General features: G+C 47.4%; 1 protein-coding gene and 3 non-coding genes across 5 annotated transcripts in view; all 4 read right to left on the bottom strand.

The window, feature by feature from the left end:
* Window positions 1-20,145, bottom strand: part of LOC126291900 (uncharacterized) — a 388,268-nt gene that overhangs the window by 236,356 nt on the left and 131,767 nt on the right. The window lies entirely within an intron of this gene.
* LOC126292445 (U4 spliceosomal RNA) lies at window positions 1,345-1,484 on the bottom strand. Its single transcript, XR_007552179.1, has one exon. It is a non-coding gene; the product is annotated as a U4 spliceosomal RNA (small nuclear RNA).
* LOC126292444 (U4 spliceosomal RNA) lies at window positions 3,681-3,820 on the bottom strand. The gene has a single exon (XR_007552178.1). It is a non-coding gene; the product is annotated as a U4 spliceosomal RNA (small nuclear RNA).
* LOC126292442 (U4 spliceosomal RNA) lies at window positions 6,011-6,150 on the bottom strand. Its single transcript, XR_007552177.1, has one exon. It is a non-coding gene; the product is annotated as a U4 spliceosomal RNA (small nuclear RNA).

Here is a 20,145-nt window from a genome sequence, read left to right as displayed (position 1 = left end):
AAAATATGTGATTGTATGCTAAAAAGGAATCTTCAGTGCCAACCACCGATAACAGATACAAACAATACGAGACATTTTTCTATGGCACCCACCTTGTAATATAGTGGGCAGCTAATTCTGCCCACCTTACATACAGGGAACAGTCACACCCACAAATGGTGAGATGCAAAGAGAAAAGGTGCCATCAGAAGCAAACTGCCCTTGACCAGAAAAAATTTATGCCTTCTGCTAGAATTCTCACCAATGTCTATTATACCACTGCATTTTTTAATGCTTTCATTGGTTTATATTCAGTGACACGGTTACTAATCCTACCCCACAAGCCAACGAGAGACCTTTCTTTTCAGTACGCCACATGGTGTAACATACATTCTCATGGCAAAACGGACCATCATTAAGCACCAACTATTACACTGAAGCCTCTGTCACACATGCACAGCAAATCCACAGTCCAAGGAATACTATGACACACACACTAATTTCACTGATGGAAATGAAAACACCATGCCTTGAGTGGACCAATTCTGCACTGCATGAGAAACAGGCTCTACCTGTTACTGAAACAAGTATGCTACATATGCAATCACAATACCTCACTCAACACCACAGACTGCATTTGCTGCTATCCAACCACCTACTAGCACTAACTCTTCTGTCAGTCCATCTGCTCTGCACACTACAGGAACAGGAAATGTATGTATTCTCAAAGTGAACCAAACTCTTGCATGACATTACAGTTACACTTGTGAGGTGTACCACACATCAGGCAAGACTGTCATCTATGTGACTGCCCATACACATCAGCCACCTTAAATGTGTAAACAAATTCATTTCCTACTGCTATCAACAGCAATCCATAGAGATCAGTGGTAATTATCAAGCTGTACACACATCCATATTCATAAAAGACAAACATGTATCTAATGACCATCACAACACAAAACAACAAAAGTACAATTCGGGCGCTGCTATATAACCAAGATAACCTCCCACACTTTCATCAACACTCGGTGTACTGCCCTAGTCTCCTTCAATAATTTCTGGCAGAGAATAGCCAAACACAAAATACATCAGTAAACATTGCACTTGAGTACCACTTGCATCCCTCTAGACAGAACAGCACTTCAATGGTCCACAAATGGTGTAGGGATTCACACTAGCACAACAGCTTACCCAATTCGAGGATGTTTTCCACTAGCTTCCAAACACTGTATACAATCCCTGAGCGAACACAGCCTAACTGGTGCGCACAGTCCCTCACAACCATCAGCCAAACTCTTACACAGCTGCACACCGTGTTTACAGACAAACACACCTTCAAACATTGTTTTCATTAGACTTACACCCCCTTAGGAGCTACTAAAAATTGCCACAGAGGTGGTATTTCACATCTCTATGGCGGGGTATTGGTAAAAGTTTTCAACTAGCAATAATCGCACCTCAGTTACACTTCATTGGTTACGATATTGCCACTGCGCAAAGGTAAACAACCTTGCACCTGGAGCTACTATTTATACCTGACGCCTGACGCAAGCACCTACGGGTACTCATATCACTTCTTATCTATCAGTATCTGCCAACACTGCACAAGTCGCCTGCTGCACACAAATACAGAAATACACTCGAAAACATATGAAACACACAGTTCCCAGACGCTAACTGGTTGTTTTTCGCTCCTTCTGTCTAATCCTTCCTTGCCTAGCTACCTTCCGCCATCTTGGCGCTGTAAACTGCACAGTAGTTCTCCCACTGGCCGACAGGGGCGCTTCTGCGCGCTCGCTTCTCTTAGCCCCACACTGACAAAAGTCGTACTACCTCATCTAGTAAACACAGCTACCCCCACTACAATTTCGGATTCCATTTTTTTACTTTACGACTGCTGGCTAATATTGGACACCAAGCAAACTAACAACTTAATAAACTTCACATTCCTAAGCAATAGGGTGTGTCTTGTATTTCGCTCTTGTATGTAATTCTTCTCGTTTCTTGTGCAAAGACTGATGACTGTTCGCAGATGAAAACTTGGCCTAAGGGATTAGACACCTTGCAACCACAATGAAATGACATTTGCAAATTCGCTTAAGTCATTGAAATGTGTCTTCTCGCCAGTTAAGCACCCTCTTCAGTCAGTGCAATGCTTCATAATTATGGAAACCTATAATGTAGCATTAAACATACAAACTTCTTCCATATGGTGCCAAATACACCTGCAGAAAAATATAGTCTTGCGCTCATCTACCATTGATTATGTTCTCTCCCAAAGAAAAAATATCAAAAAACTATCTGGCTCCCTACCCTGCCTCATTGACCCAATCTTGCATATTGCGTGACAAGTGAAAATATGTGATTGTATGCTAAAAAGGAATCTTCAGTGCCAACCACCGATAACAGATACAAACAATACGAGACATTTTTCTATGGCACCCACCTTGTAATATAGTGGGCAGCTAATTCTGCCCACCTTACATACAGGGAACAGTCACACCCACAAATGGTGAGATGCAAAGAGAAAAGGTGCCATCAGAAGCAAACTGCCCTTGACCAGAAAAAATGTATGCCTTCTGCTAGAATTCTCACCAATGTCTATTATACCACTGCATTTTTTAATGCTTTCATTGGTTTATATTCAGTGACACGGTTACTAATCCTACCCCACAAGCCAACGAGAGACCTTTCTTTTCAGTACGCCACATGGTGTAACATACATTCTCATGGCAAAACGGACCATCATTAAGCACCAACTATTACACTGAAGCCTCTGTCACACATGCACAGCAAATCCACAGTCCAAGGAATACTATGACACTCACACTAATTTCACTGATGGAAATGAAAACACCATGCCTTGAGTGGACCAATTCTGCACTGCATGAGAAACAGGCTCTACCTGTTACTGAAACAAGTATGCTACATATGCAATCACAATACCTCACTCAACACCACAGACTGCATTTGCTGCTATCCAACCACCTACTAGCACTAACTCTTCTGTCAGTCCATCTGCTCTGCACACTACAGGAACAGGAAATGTATGTATTCTCAAAGTGAACCAAACTCTTGCATGACATTACAGTTACACTTGTGAGGTGTACCACACATCAGGCAAGACTGTCATCTATGTGACTGCCCATACACATCAGCCACCTTAAATGTGTAAACAAATTCATTTCCTACTGCTATCAACAGCAATCCATAGAGATCAGTGGTAATTATCAAGCTGTACACACATCCATATTCATAAAAGACAAACATGTATCTAATGACCATCACAACACAAAACAACAAAAGTACAATGCGGGCGCTGCTATATAACCAAGATAACCTCCCACACTTTCATCAACACTCGGTGTACTGCCCTAGTCTCCTTCAATAATTTCTGGCAGAGAATAGCCAAACACAACATACATCAGTAAACATTGCACTTGAGTACCACTTGCATCCCTCTAGACAGAACAGCACTTCAATGGTCCACAAATGGTGTAGGGATTCATACTAGCACAACAGCTTACCCAATTCGAGGATGTTTTCCACTAGCTTCCAAACACTGTATACAATCCCTGAGCGAACACAGCCTAACTGGTGCGCACAGTCCCTCACAACCATCAGCCAAACTGTTACACAGCTGCACACCGTGTTTACAGACAAACACACCTTCAAACATTGTTTTCATTAGACTTACACCCCCTTAGGAGCTACTAAAAATTGCCACAGAGGTGGTATTTCACATCTCTATGGCGGGGTATTGGTAAAAGTTTTCAACTAGCAATAATCGCACCTCAGTTACACTTCATTGGTTACGATATTGCCACTGCGCAAAGGTAAACAACGTTGCACCTGGAGCTACTATTTATACCTGACGCCTGACGCAAGCACCTACGGGTACTCATATCACTTCTTATCTATCAGTATCTGCCAACACTGCACAAGTCGCCTGCTGCACACAAATACACTCGAAAACGTATGAAACACACAGTTCCCAGACGCTAACTGGTTGTTTTTCGCTCCTTCTGTCTAATCCTTCCTTGCCTAGCTACCTTCCGCCATCTTGGCGCTGTAAACTGCACAGTAGTTCTCCCACTGGCCGACAGGGGCGCTTCTGCGCGCTCGCTTCTCTTAGCCCCACACTGACAAAAGTCGTACTACCTCATCTAGTAAACACAGCTACCCCCACTACAATTTCGGATTCAATTTTTTTACTTTACGACTGCTGGCTAATATTGGACACCAAGCAAACTAACAACTTAATAAACTTCACATTCCTAAGCAATAGGGTGTGTCGTGTATTTCGCTCTTGTATGTAATTCTTCTCGTTTCTTGTGCAAAGACTGATGACTGTTCACAGATGAAAACTTGGCCTAAGGGATTAGACACTTTGCAACCACAATGAAATGACATTTGCAAATTCGCTTAAGTCATTGAAATGTGTCTTCTCGCCAGTTAAGCACCCTCTTCAGTCAGTGCAATGCTTCATAATTATGGAAACCTATAATGTAGCATTAAACATACAAACTTCTTCCATATGGTGCCAAATACACCTGCAGAAAAATATAGTCTTGCGCTCATCTACCATTGATTATGTTCTCTCCCAAAGAAAAAATATCAAAAAACTATCTGGCTCCCTACCCTGCCTCATTGACCCAATCTTGCATATTGCGTGACAAGTGAAAATATGTGATTGTATGCTAAAAAGGAATCTTCAGTGCCAACCACCGATAACAGATACAAACAATACGAGACATTTTTCTATGGCACCCACCTTGTAATATAGTGGGCAGCTAATTCTGCCCACCTTACATACAGGGAACAGTCACACCCACAAATGGTGAGATGCAAAGAGAAAAGGTGCCATCAGAAGCAAACTGCCCTTGATCAGAAAAAAAATGTATGCCTTCTGCTAGAATTCTCACCAATGTCTATTATACCACTGCATTTTTTAATGCTTTCATTGGTTTGTATTCAGTGACACGGTTACTAATCCTACCCCACAAGCCAACGAGAGACCTTTCTTTTCAGTACGCCACATGGTGTAACATACATTCTCATGGCAAAACGGACCATCATTAAGCACCAACTATTACACTGAAGCCTCTGTCACACATGCACAGCAAATCCACAGTCCAACGAATACTATGACACACACACTAATTTCACTGATGGAAATGAAAACACCATGCCTTGAGTGGACCAATTCTGCACTGCATGAGAAACATGTTCTACCTGTTACTGAAACAAGTATGCTACATATGCAATCACAATACCTCACTCAACACCACAGACTGCATTTGCTGCTATCCAACCACCTACTAGCACTAACTCTTCTGTCAGTCCATCTGCTCTGCACACTACAGGAACAGGAAATGTATTTATTCTCAAAGTGAACCAAACTCTTGCATGACATTACAGTTACACTTGTGAGGTGTACCACACATCAGGCAAGACTGTCATCTATGTGACTGCCCATACACATCAGCCACCTTAAATGTGTAAACAAATTCATTTCCTACTGCTATCAACAGCAATCCATAGAGATCAGTGGTAATTATCAAGCTGTACACACATCCATATTCATAAAAGACAAACATGTATCTAATGACCATCACAACACAAAACAACAAAAGTACAATGCGGGCGCTGCTATATAACCAAGATAACCTCCCACACTTTCATCAACACTCGGTGTACTGCCCTAGTCTCCTTCAATAATTTCTGGCAGAGAATAGCCAAACACAACATACATCAGTAAACATTGCACTTGAGTACCACTTGCATCCCTCTAGACAGAACAGCACTTCAATGGTCCACAAATGGTGTAGGGATTCACACTAGCACAACAGCTTACCCAATTCGAGGATGTTTTCCACTAGCTTCCAAACACTGTATACAATCCCTGAGCGAACACAGCCTAACTGGTGCGCACAGTCCCTCACAACCATCAGCCAAACTGTTACACAGCTGCACACCGTGTTTACAGACAAACACACCTTCAAACATTGTTTTCATTAGACTTACACCCCCTTAGGAGCTACTAAAAATTGCCACAGAGGTGGTATTTCACATCTCTATGGCGGGGTATTGGTAAAAGTTTTCAACTAGCAATAATCGCACCTCAGTTACACTTCATTGGTTACGATATTGCCACTGCGCAAAGGTAAACAACCTTGCACCTGGAGCTACTATTTATACCTGACGCCTGACGCAAGCACCTACGGGTACTCATATCACTTCTTATCTATCAGTATCTGCCAACACTGCACAAGTCGCCTGCTGCACACAAATACACTCGAAAACGTATGAAACACACAGTTCCCAGACGCTAACTGGTTGTTTTTCGCTCCTTCTGTCTAATCCTTCCTTGCCTAGCTACCTTCCGCCATCTTGGCGCTGTAAACTGCACAGTAGTTCTCCCACTGGCCGACAGGGGCGCTTCTGCGCGCTCGCTTCTCTTAGCCCCACACTGACAAAAGTCGTACTACCTCATCTAGTAAACACAGCTACCCCCACTACAATTTCGGATTCAATTTTTTTACTTTACGACTGCTGGCTAATATTGGACACCAAGCAAACTAACAACTTAATAAACTTCACATTCCTAAGCAATAGGGTGTGTCGTGTATTTCGCTCTTGTATGTAATTCTTCTCGTTTCTTGTGCAAAGACTGATGACTGTTCACAGATGAAAACTTGGCCTAAGGGATTAGACACTTTGCAACCACAATGAAATGACATTTGCAAATTCGCTTAAGTCATTGAAATGTGTCTTCTCGCCAGTTAAGCACCCTCTTCAGTCAGTGCAATGCTTCATAATTATGGAAACCTATAATGTAGCATTAAACATACAAACTTCTTCCATATGGTGCCAAATACACCTGCAGAAAAATATAGTCTTGCGCTCATCTACCATTGATTATGTTCTCTCCCAAAGAAAAAATATCAAAAAACTATCTGGCTCCCTACCCTGCCTCATTGACCCAATCTTGCATATTGCGTGACAAGTGAAAATATGTGATTGTATGCTAAAAAGGAATCTTCAGTGCCAACCACCGATAACAGATACAAACAATACGAGACATTTTTCTATGGCACCCACCTTGTAATATAGTGGGCAGCTAATTCTGCCCACCTTACATACAGGGAACAGTCACACCCACAAATGGTGAGATGCAAAGAGAAAAGGTGCCATCAGAAGCAAACTGCCCTTGATCAGAAAAAAAATGTATGCCTTCTGCTAGAATTCTCACCAATGTCTATTATACCACTGCATTTTTTAATGCTTTCATTGGTTTGTATTCAGTGACACGGTTACTAATCCTACCCCACAAGCCAACGAGAGACCTTTCTTTTCAGTACGCCACATGGTGTAACATACATTCTCATGGCAAAACGGACCATCATTAAGCACCAACTATTACACTGAAGCCTCTGTCACACATGCACAGCAAATCTACAGTCCAACGAATACTATGACACACACACTAATTTCACTGATGGAAATGAAAACACCATGCCTTGAGTGGACCAATTCTGCACTGCATGAGAAACATGTTCTACCTGTTACTGAAACAAGTATGCTACATATGCAATCACAATACCTCACTCAACACCACAGACTGCATTTGCTGCTATCCAACCACCTACTAGCACTAACTCTTCTGTCAGTCCATCTGCTCTGCACACTACAGGAACAGGAAATGTATTTATTCTCAAAGTGAACTAAACTCTTGCATGACATTACAGTTACACTTGTGAGGTGTACCACACATCAGGCAAGACTGTCATCTATGTGACTGCCCATACACATCAGCCACCTTAAATGTGTAAACAAATTCATTTCCTACTGCTATCAACAGCAATCCATCGTTGTTTACGATATTGTCACTACGCAAATGTAAACAACTTTGCGCTTTTTTTTTCGTTTAGTGCACTTTGATTCCCCCCAAAATGGGGCGGGCTGCCTGCAGCGCAGTATGCCACTCTGCAGCCTGCAGGAAAGTTAAATACAAAATTAGGAGATATAACAGTAAAAGCAGGCGATAAGGGGGCGACTGATAAAAACTGATGCATGGCGATAAAGTTACAAGGAATAAACGAAGACAAAAAAATCAGTGATGCTAATTATAACACATAGTATGTAGACAGGCACTGTTTAAAAATGTGCCAACAGGATGGTTTCTGTCCTTAACAGTTAAAAACACACCCTGTGACAGCATGGTGGCTGGTTGTAACACCAACAGGGGGCGCACAACACTGAACATGAAACAGCACTGTAGAGGCGACACAGTGGCATATGGCGGCGGGGGCACGTCCCAGTGCATTGGGTAAAAAAAGGGGGAGCTGAGGAAAAGAAAAAAGTGGGGAGCCAATGGAGGGAGAGGACATAGAAAAAGTGGGGCATGACGTGAACGAGAATGGAATGAAGTGGAGGGGAAAGCAAAAAGACTCTTGGGAGAGATTGGAGTCAGAGACAGGGTGTGTGATTAAAAACAATATGGAAGGTGGGGGGGGGGGGGGGAGACGGAGCCTGGGATAAGTACAGAGGAAGAGAGGGGGAGATGAGGATCATAGTTGATAGGAGGGATAAATGGAGTGAGAGAGGGCGTCATCTGTGTGGCATAGTTGATGGAAGCCACCTTAGAAGAGGAGATGAAGGATGTAGAGGTTTAGGGTAGTGGGGACACAATGGTGAGGCACAGCATAGGGTGGGGGTTGGAGACGAGAGGAGCAACCATCGGATGAGGGAGATCAGATTGGTAGGAGCTGTATAGGTTGTGAATATTTTCAAGGAAAAGGAGCAAAAAAATTGTTCAAATGGCTCTGAGCACTATGGGACTTAACTTCTGAGGTCATCAGTCCCCTAGAACTTAGAACTGATTAAACCTAACTAACCTAAGGACATCACACACATTCATGCTCTAGACAGGATTCGAACCTTCGACTGTAGCGGTCGCGCGATTCCAGACTGTAGCGCCTAGAACCGCTCGGCCACTCCAGCAGGCGAAAAGGACCAGATGGGGTAAATCAGTTAGGTTGGAGAGGATCTGCCTGGACAGGAGGCGAATATGGAATGAATGGCACTCGAGGATATGGAGGGACTTATAGAATTTGGTGAGGGGACAAATATCCAGGCAGGTCTGGCATAACAGAGGATTAAGGATTTGTAGGTGTGGATTTGTAGGTGTGGAGGATGGAGAGGGGTTCAGCCATAGAGGTGTTTAAGGAGTTGAAGGTAGTTGTGAGCTTTGGATTGGATAGAGCGGAGTTGGGGATCCAGGTGAGGTGATGGTCAATGGTGAGTCTAAGGTACGTGAGGGTGGGGGAGAGGCAGACAGGGCGGGTGCAGATGGTAAGGGAAAAATCAAGGTGATGGAATAAAAGTTTCTTTTCTGAGGTCATCAGTCCCCAAGAACTTAGAACTTTTTAAACCTAACTAACCTAAGGGCATCACACACATCCATTCCTGAGGCAGGATTCGAACCTGTGACCATAGCAGTCGAGCGGTTCCAGACTGTAGCGCCTAGAACCGCTCGGCGACAGGCCGGTTAGTGAAACCAGGTGACCATTGTGTCCACTTGCCTTGGGAGGCAAGCTATGAGTTGATCAGAATTTTGGCCAGTCATATAAAGCTCTGCGTCATCGGCATATTCAGCCAAATGGCAGTGGCGGTTGAGGGGAATGTCATTGACATGGACATTAAAAAGAAGAGGGGATAGTACAGAGCCCTGAGGGGTACCCATCGAAATGTGGCATACACTGGAGCACTTTCTCCTCTGAGCAACGAGGGAGGTCCTCTGATGGAGGAAACCATACACAATCTTTATGTATATGTCAGGGATGGTCGCTTGCGTCTACATGTTGTACACCAGGTTCTCCAGCCAATTCTTATCATAAGCATTGTGCACATCCAAGAAGACCGCTGCTGTCCACATGCTGGAGTTACAAACCATGCACATGTGCTGATGTGCTCCGTGATTCGGAGAACTTGCAGTTCAGTGGAGATGTGTAAGGTAAACCCAGACGGTTCAGAACAGATCGTTCCACTTGCTGTCAGAGGCTGGAAAATATGGTGTAGTATGAGAGACTCCAGGACCTTTGCCATGGTGTTCAAAAGGCTGATGAGCCTGTTGTTGGTAGGGACTTTAGGGTCCTTAGAAGGCTTTGGGATGGCAGTAAGCTTTGACTGTTTCCACTGTAAAGGGGAAAGGCCACTCTGAAGACAACAGTTCAATATCCTAGTGAATAAGACCAGAGGTTTATTTGGTAGCCATCAGAGATGTTCTTTGATGATCCCATCCAGGCCGATGGCCAGATTACGTTTCCTCTGGAGGATTCGGAGCGCTTCCATCATGGATGTTAAGTTGAGGGGCTATAAGCGGTGGTGTTTCAGAAACCCTCAGGATATCTTGGTCATCCTGGAGTTCATCACGTGTGGGGTCCAGGACAAGCAGTTGGTTTTGGGCCTCAAATGCATCAGCCAGGGTTTCCACCACACGGAGGGTATCATACATGAGACCTGTGTCTGTCTGGACAGTGTGGTGGGTCTGCAAGTTGGTACAATGCAGGGCTTGAGTGACAGCCCAGTCCAATTTATTCTCGAGGAGAAAGGTGGACTTTCTATCCTCCCACTGCTCTGACCTCCAATCTGCTAGGCTACAACTGAACTCCCATTGGAGATGCTCCATGTGATGCCTGGCTGAGGGTCACAGTATTGTTTCCACCAGCGGTGGTAGCGGTTTTCCTGAATTTCAGTTCACGTAAACGTGAAGGTAAATCATCCAGTGGAGTTACAACCCTCGCAATGTGGGAAATGGAGACTTTTACCGCTCGCTGGATTTTCGCGCTAAGGTAATCAACTGCACGAAGAAGATTGGCAGGAGTCGCCAGGTCTAGGTCTGGTTGGGTGCTGTTGTTGCAGATTCTTGCAAAATTTGTCCCAATCAGTAACTGTGACAGTAGAATGGACGTCAAAAGACAACACAACATCGGTAATGAGTAGAAGTACCATTTCATGGTCAGATGTTAGGTCATGGACTGTTTCCAAGGAAAAATGCACAGCAACGTTTCTACAAATAGTCACATCCAAAATATCTGGTTGGCAGTGGAGCAGACTTGTGTGTGGGTAGCCTTTAAATCGGCCGCAGTCTGGTAGTATACATCGGACCTGCCTGTCGCCACTATCACTGATTGCAGAACGGACGCCGCCACACGGCAGGTCTAGAGAGACTTCCTAGCACTCGCCCCAGTTGTACAGCCGACTTTGCTAGCGATGGTTCACTGACTTCTACGCTCTCATTTGCCGAGACGATAGTTTGCATAGCCTTCAGCTAAGTTATTTGCTACGACCTAGCAAAGTGCCATTATCTGTACTATTGATATTATGAAATATGTACCGTCCAGACCAACGTTAATCATTAATGGATTAAAGTTAAGTATTCCACCAGCTACGTCCGTTTTTCTCAATTCTAATTCCCTTGTCATGTTCCAGACCTCACGCCATCCTGCGTGAGCTAAAACGCATGCATTTCGGTCTCTTTTAGTTACACAGTGTTGGCTCTCCTGCCAACCACAACACACTGCTCAGATATCTTCCAGCTCAAAGAGGAGGAAACCCTTGGATTTGGCGATATGAGATGTTTGGCATTGAGGTCAGCCCCAATGATAAGCTTGTCAAAAGGTGTTAGCTTGTGAAGTTCTGTCTCAAGGAGTGTTTGGTTAGGGCTCAAATAAGCTGCGGCAAAAGTGATGGCTCCAAGACAGCTGGAGATAGTGACAACTGTGGCCTCTATGTAGTCCAGTGGCTGCACAGCCTCTTGGTTGTGGACCGATGCGCTGTGGAGGAACATGTCTGTGCCTCCACCATGGTGATTGAGCCAGTCAGTCCGATAGCACACTATTTGGGTAGGCGAAACCCGTCAGTTGGCTTAAGGTGTGTTCCAGTAACAAGGAGAATGTACAGATGGTAGTCATGAACGAAGGCGTTCAGTATAGTTTCATCCTTTTGATACCATTGGCATTAAGGATGCAGAGATACCTAAGGGAATGGTGGGTCGTGTGGAGGGCGATCTGCCATTAATTATGATCTGACTAGGCCCTTGAACTAGGGCGATGATCTTCGTGAGCCTGTTCTCCGACTGTTGGATTTTTTGAGCCGTGTAACCAATAACCGCCCTGATGTGGTGTTTCGTGAAAAAGGAGACGACCTGTTGGATTTCACGCATGTCGTCCTGAAAGGATGTGTCAGCTTCCCCAGCTGGGGGTACTTCCTGGGTGGGTCGCTAGACCCTGGAATGAGCAGGCATGGGAGTTGGCGGAGGAGGTACCACCTCGACAGATTGAGACACTTCAGCAGGTGGTTGTGAGTTTGCTGCAGCTGGTCTTTTCATTTGGTGATCGTTAGCAGCCACCACAGGAGACAGACAAGGAGCAGGAGATCGAGCTACATCACCAAAGGTAAGCATATGGGACTGACCCAAAGGGGGCTCCTGTGTTGCAATTGCAATTGGAGTTTAACACCCGCTATTGGAGGAATCTCAGGTCAGCTCCAAACGAGTGGGAAATGGGCGAGGTCTTTTTTCCTGGAAGGGCAGGGGAGACTTTAACGCCTTTTGATACATAGGGCAACCCTTCCAGGAGGCCAGGTGGTGGCTGTCACGAGAAGTGCCTTGACATCTGGCACACGTTGGCTTCTCTGAGGCTAGGTGTGTGCACATCTCTAACACGTTCTATGCCAATGAACAGTAATTAGGAGTGCGGCCCATGTGGTGGCATCTAGGACAAATGGAGGGCCTGGAGCGACCTTCATAGGATTCAATGCACACTCTAGTGCTCAGAAGCTACCGGATTTGGTAGATCCTTTCAATATCATCCCTTCTAGAGAGGAAGACGACATGTGTGGGCAATAGGATTAACCTCTGGGTCTCAGGGTCCCTCTTGCTGTATTGATGAACCAAAGGGCCCGCAAAATTGAGATGGAGCAGTTCGCTCCTGACATCCACTTCTGTAACTTCATGAGGCAAGTCTTTAATAGTAATTTTCATCTTCCTGTCACCAGAAACTTGATGAGTGTAGTAAGGCATTTCCCGCAATTTGATGAAGTCAAGGACAGTAAGATAACCTTGTCTGCTATGAAGGAGCTACTGGACATGGTCCTTCTGAAAGACAGTCTGCAACTGGCCACCGATGAGGCATTGCGTTCAGCTTTAGGTAATTCTTTGGATGGTATACCACAACTGGAGGGATTTTTCTCCTTCTTCAGTGGCGCAGATTGTGGTAACTGAGAAGTTGGACGGGGGGGGGGGGGGGGCTCTACGTCAATGGCATCATCGAGCGCGGCTTCCACTTGAGAGGGCACATCAGATTCGGAACCATCGCCACCGCGACGAGCGTGTTTGGATGTTCGTGGACTGACAGGAGTGAAGTCCTAACAAGGCCTGTCAGGCCATTTAGATGGAGTAGATGCAGCAGCACTCAGGGGGCTGCAAATTGGTGGTGCTGTGGTGCGGCTGTTGGTGCAGCCCGAGAAGAGAGATCAGCAGCAAGACCCACGTCCATAGCTGCAGCAGGTGTTGCTTCTCCTGGAAGAGAGGCATCTGAGCCGTAGCTATCGCCGCTGCAACGAGCATGAGTGGACGAGCTGTAGGATGTCCAATAACGGCATAATCAGACAGGGGTGACAGCCTCAGAAAGCCCATCCGGTTGGTGTAAGGAAGCAGACGGCACAACCCTGAGAGGTGCATCCAAGTGGAGGTGAGTTACAGCAGGGATGGACAGCCAGCAGGTGAAAGGTCAACAACCAAGAGACCAGGTGAACTGTCAGGTGACAATGAGCATTCCCACATATAGGGGTGCAGAAGAGGCACACTTTGATCAATGCGAGTGCTGGAGGTGACCGGAGACTTTTGGCGGTCGGCCTGCCATGTACAGTTCTTAGCCTGTTGGAAGGTGGTAGTATTAGCGCCACTGGCAGCATACTGCTCGACAGGAACCACATTGCCACATGGAGTGATGGGTAAGTCGCCTTGCCGCGGCCTCGACGGCCGGGCGTCATCCATACGAAATCCTGGCGATAATGACGCCACTGACCAGCGTGGTATCTACAACATCGCCAGAAAAGACGCACACCAAAAATAACGTCAAAGAAAGCAGTGAACATAACGAAAGATCTACGCATACAATCGCAAGGAAATGTGTAGTCAACACTACAGGACTCTGACCCTTTCTTGCAAACTGCGCGCGATTTTTTAAATTATATTTTCCCTTTATACAAAGGTGGGCCAGCAGTGGCATACAGACGCTGCTCTTCGGCCAACAGAGAAAACATATAGGAAACATGGAGACATAGAAAGAGAAATACAAGAAAGTCAAAAACAGAAGACACACACAAGAATAGTGATGAATGCGTTCATCGGAAGGCACTGTTTTCAGAAACAAGGTCCACAAAAGAAGGTAATCAGTTTTACACTCGAACGAAGGACCACACCGAAGATAACACTGACTCACAGAAATGAAGCAAACACCATTGCACTAAATACTCGTGACGATCTTCGGCACAGAAAACGGTGAACACACTTGATGAGGGGATGGCGCCACTGGGTGTAGGGGACAGTCTGGGGGGAAGGAGGGAGGAAAGAGGCCAGTGGGAGGAAAGAAGGTAGAGGGGAGGGAAGAGGGTAGGGTGACATGTGGAAGCTTGGCTAGGGGGGAAGAAGAGGGAAAATGGGAGAGGGGGGATGAACAAGAAAGGATGGTGAAAAAAAGGGAGGGAGCCCTGGAGGAAAGGGGTGGAAAGGGGAGAGGAAGTGGAAAGAACGAGGACATCAGCAGGAAAGAGGAGTTGTCAGATGCCACCTTGTGCAAGGGTGTGGAGAGTGTGAAGATGGAGAGCAGTTGGGATGCAATGGTACAGGCACAGCAGCAGGGTGGGGTGGGAGAGAATGAGAGAGACAAGCGGGTGGGGAGGATCAAGTTTGCAGGAGATGTAAACAATCTGTATCCGTTCAAGGAAAAGGAGGAGGTGCAGGAAGGGAATCAAGTGGTATAGGATCTGCATGGGGGATGGGAGATGGATGCGATAGGTGAGGCGAAGTGCATGGCGTTACAGGATTTGGAGGGACTAGTAGTAGGTGGGAGGGGCAGAAATCCAGGTGGGGTGGACATAGCAAAGTATGGGGTGGATGAGGGATTTATGAGTGTGGAGGATGGTGGAGGGGTCCAGACCCTATGTGCGGGCAGACATGTGTTTAAGGAGGCGGAGTCACATATCTGCCTTGGCTTGGACTATCCAGAGATGGGGGGTCCAGGAAAGGTGGCAGTCGAGGGTGACGCCAAGGTACTTGAGGGTGGGAGTTAGGGTGATGGGACAGCCATATATGGTGAGGTAAAAATCCAGGTGACAGAAGGAAGGATTGTTGTTGCCTAGAGTGATTGCCTGGCTTTTGGAAGGATTGCCCTTAAACAGCCACTGGTTGCACCAAGTGGCGAACTGGTCAAGGTGGGATTGGAGAAGGCATTGGGAGTGTTGGAGTGTGGGGGCGAGGGCAAGGAAGGTGGTGTCATCGGCGTATTGAAGGGGGTGGATCGGGGGTTGGGGTGACGGCATGTTCACCGTATAGAGGAGGTAGAGAGGAGGGGAGAGAAAAGAACTTTGGGGCATGCCGGCAGTCGGGTAGAAGGTATGCGAGTTGGTATTGTAGTGGGTAACATAGGAAGGACGATGAGAGAGGAAGAGGCAATCAGGCAGATGAAATTAATGGGAAGGGCGAAGGTTTGAGGCTTGAATAGGAGACTGGAATGCCATATACAGTCATAGACATGTTCTAGGCCAAGGGAGACGAAGATGACGGATCTATGGGAATTTAGTTGTTTGGAGAGGAGGTGGGTGACGTACAGGAGGAGGTTATCAGCAGAGGAGGAGGGCAAACCGAGCTTTTTTTTCTTTATTGCGATTTCATTCCCCTGCCCATATGGGCAGGGGAGGGCTGTCAGCGGCACAATCTGCCGCTCTTCAGCGGAGTGGCATGACAAACGTAAAATAAGAATAAAATGTTACATACATAAGGCGATAAAGGAAAACTTAAAACAGAATAACAGGAGAAAATGGAGGTAGAAAATATAGACTAACATGGAATGTTGATGGAGGACAGTTAAAAAAAGGAGGACAGTTAAAAAAAGTCACCAGAAAGTTAAAAAAACACAGTTGGCGATTCTTCAAAACTGAATGGACATGCACACATTAAAAGTCGGCCATAGTAGTAAAAACACTCCGGAACAACACACTTAAAACCCACTTGGAGCACAGACAATGATGAATAAAAACTGCCAGGCGGGACCTGACGAGGGAAAGGGCAAAGAGAATGGAAAAGGGGCAGCAGGGGAAACGGTGGGATGAAGAGAGGAGGGGCATCAGTGGGTATGAAGAGGCGGGAGACACGTGGGGCAGGAGATGAAGAGGGAAGACAGAGCAGGAGGGAGTGCAGAGACACTGACACGAGGCACAAGAGATGGGGGGAGGAGGAGGGGGAAGCCGCTCAGGAGGAGGGAGGGGGAGGAGAGGAAGCCCTGAAGAGGAGGCAGGAAGATGAGGTTAGAGTTGGTAGGAATGGTAGATGTCAGGGCGAAGCTCATCATCCGGGACGGTAGACGGTAGAAGTTGCATCGGGAAAGGAGATGAAGGGAGTGGAGATGGAGAGAGGGTGGGACACAACGGTAAAGGCGCGGCAACTGGTTGGGGGTGGAAAGGAAGGGAGACACCAGGGGGTGAGGGGGACCAAGGCAGCGGACAATATATAGTGTGCAGATGTGTTCAAGGAAAAGGAGAAGGTGGGGGAAGGGGATGAGGTCGTAGAGGATGCACTTGGGGGACAGAAGGCAGATGCGGAAGGCAAGAAGGAGTGCATGGCGTTCGAGGATATGGAGGGCTATATAGAACTGGGGAGGGGCGGAAATCCAAGCTACGCTGGCATAACAGAGGATGGGGCGCATCAAGGATTTGTAGGTGTGAACGATGGTGGAAGGATGCAGACCCCACATCCAGCCAGACAGGTGTTTCAGGAGGTGGAGGTGGTTGTGAGCTTTGTTTTGGATGGTAAGGAGATGGGGAGTCCAGGTGAAGTGGCGATCAAGTGTGAGGCCAAGGTATTTGAGGGTAGGAGTGAGGTGGATAGGACGGCCATAAACGGTGAGGTAGTAATCATGGAGGCGGAAGGAGCGGGTGGCGCAGCCTATGATGATCACCTGGGCCTTGGAGGGATTAACATGGAGGAACCACTGGTTGCACCAAGCAGTGAATTGGTCAAGGGTTTGGAGGGTACATTGGGACCGTTGAAGGGTAGGATAAAGGGCTAGGAAGGCGGTGTCATCAGCGAACTGGAGAAGATGAACAGGAGGAGGAGGTTTGGGCATATCAGCAGTGTACAGGAGATAGTTGAGAGGGGAAAGGACAGAACCTTGGGGCACGCCAGCAGTGGGATAGTAAGTACGGAAGTTGGAATTGTGGATAGTCACATAGGAGAGACGATGGGAGAGGAAGGAAGTAACAATACGGATGATGGGGAGAGCATAGGTCTGGAGTTTGAACAGGAGCCTGGGATGCCATACACGGTCATAGGGGTTCTGGAGATCAAGGGAAACAAAGATAGTGGAGCCACAGGAGTTAAGTTGGAAGGAAAGAAGTCGGCGGAGAAGGAAGACCGGAGGCCACATTGGGTAATAGGAAGGAGGTGGTGCTGGTTAAGGTAGCGGTGAATACGGCGAGAGAGGATGGCCTTGAAGACCTTACTGAACACGGACGTGAGGCAGATTGGACAATAGGAAGAGATATCAGGGGGGGGGGGGTTGTTAGGTTTAGGGAACAGCAGAACATGGGAAGTCTTCCACAGGTTGGAGTAAAATCCAGTGGAGAGGAGGACATTGTACAGGGTAGCAAGGACAGACAGGAAGGATGGAGGAGATTCCTTGAGGTGACGGTATGTGACGCCATCATGACCAGGGGCAGTGTTGCGTTTGGAGTAGAGGATGAGTGTGATGTCTTGTGTGGTGATGGGAGTGTTGATGTCTGAGGCGGGTAACCGATCCAAGTACTGGAAGCTAGGGGCGAGCAGGGGGACAGAGGTGTCAGTGTGGTCAAGGACGGTGGGGAAGAGGGAGTAATCAAAATGAGGATTGTCAGGAGGGGAGAAGACCTCGGATAGGTGAGAAGCAAACTGGTTTGCCTTACTGAGTGTTAGGAAAGAGTCGATCGTCATGGAGGATGTGGTAATGTGGGGTGGGATGGCTACCAGTAAGACGGTGGAAGGCTGACCAGTACTTGGAGGAGTTGACAGGGAGGGTGGGGTTGAGGTGTGTGCATATCTGGCGCCAGTCCCAGAGTTTCTTTGCTGTAAGGAGGTTCCTGATATGTCACTGTAATTGCCAGTGGCGGGTGAGAGTATACCGGCAACGAGTGCAGAGGAAGGGGTGGTAGAGCCTGCAGGATTCATGCAGAAGCAGGATGGCCAGTGGAGGAAGTGTAGGGCGGTGAGAGTGGATGAGTTTGGTAGGGACATGAACCTCCACAGTGTCAGTGATGGTCTTCTGAAGGAAGGAAGAGGCATGGGTGGTGAAAGGTGAGGGGGTGGCTTTCGACCTGTAAGGCAATGGATTCCCGGTAGGCATCCCAATTGGCACAGCAGTAGTCATGGACAGACTTTGGAGGGGCATCTGGGCGGGTGGCTGCAGTGGCAGGATGGGTAGAGGAGATGGTGAGAAGGACAGGGAGATGGTCACTACCGACGGGATCGAGGACATCAACAGGAATGCGACTAAGGAGGTTGGGTGAAGCGAGGATAACATCAGGGGTGGAGTTACTTTCAGGATGTGTGTGCTGTGGGAGAGGAACAAGGTCACCATGGAGGGTGGCAAGGAACTGATGCCACCGCCAAAGGGTGGCAGGGTCACAACTGTGGGTGTTGAGGTCAGCGTCAATCACATAGGTGGAGAAGGTACAGTCAACATGGGAAAAGAAGTCAAAGGAGAGAGGAGCTGTGGGGCAGATATAGATTGTGGCACAGGTGATGGTGAGGGAGGCAAAAATAGGCTGAGGAGAAGGTGTTCAGTCGGGTCATTGAGGAGGGGTTGTGGCCGGACAGGGAGATGTCTGTGGCCTATAGCGACCCTTCCTGGGGCTAGGGGAAGGGGGTTGTCTGTGCGGTGAAGGAGACAGGGGGAGGTGTGGACAACATGGTGGGGTTGGAGGAAGTTTTCATTAAGGATGAAGGAGTGAATCTGGTGCTGGGAGAGGGTATGCATGGAGAGGTATTTGTTTGCAGGGAGGGAGCGAATGTTAGAGGAGACGATATTGTTGACGTGCCAGGAGGTTGAGGTGGGAAGGGTGCGGGAAGGGGAGAGAGGTGCTTAAACGAGGGTGTCAAGGTGGGTGAAGGTAAAATGGGCCTGGTTGTGGGAGTAGGTGGTGTAGGTGTTTAAGTGGAAAACAGAGTGGGCAGTAAGGGAAATCTGCTGGAGTGTGTGGGAGTGCTGCTAGGGGTGGATGTTCTACAGGAAGATGGTGAGGAACCAGATGATGTCTTCTGCTGTAGGAGGATAGCTGAGGGAATTAGGGTGGATAGGTGGGTCGATGGGGCGAATGGGGACAGTGAGTTCAGGGTTGGTGGGAGGGGGCTTGGCTATACATTTGGAGGAATAGGTGGGGTGAGGTTCATTGCAGGTGTTGCAGGAAGGGGGGAGGCGAGGTTGGGACACTGTTTAAGGAAGTGGGAGGCTTTACAATGGGGATAGGTGGGTGGGTACTTGTAGTTTTGGGTGAGGTGGTCATTGTACAGAAGACAGCGCTGGCAGCGGTAGGATTGAGGAGGGTAATGGGACGGGTCAACAGGGTGGCAACGGTAGAAAATCAGGGCTCCCTGTGTGAGAAGGTGGTCAATGGAGGAGGCAGACTGTAAATATATGGATGAGGAAAGAAGGGCCAGAGGAGATGTAAATACGGCAGGCAGAGCGGACTTCCAGGGCGGAGTGGGAGTTCAGTTCCGCTAACAGCTCAGCCTCCGTGATCACAGGGCTGAGTTTTGTGATGATGGCGCTGAGGGTCGGCGGACGACGAGGTGGTTGGGGCTGATGAGGAGAGGAGGATGTAAGGAATGGGGTGAGGGATGCATGG

Source organism: Schistocerca gregaria, chromosome 9, assembly GCF_023897955.1.
Source record: "Schistocerca gregaria isolate iqSchGreg1 chromosome 9, iqSchGreg1.2, whole genome shotgun sequence".
Classification (NCBI taxonomy): domain Eukaryota; kingdom Metazoa; phylum Arthropoda; class Insecta; order Orthoptera; family Acrididae; genus Schistocerca; species Schistocerca gregaria.
The sequence above is the reverse complement of the archived record's forward strand: the minus strand, read 5'-3'. Positions and strand labels throughout refer to the sequence as shown.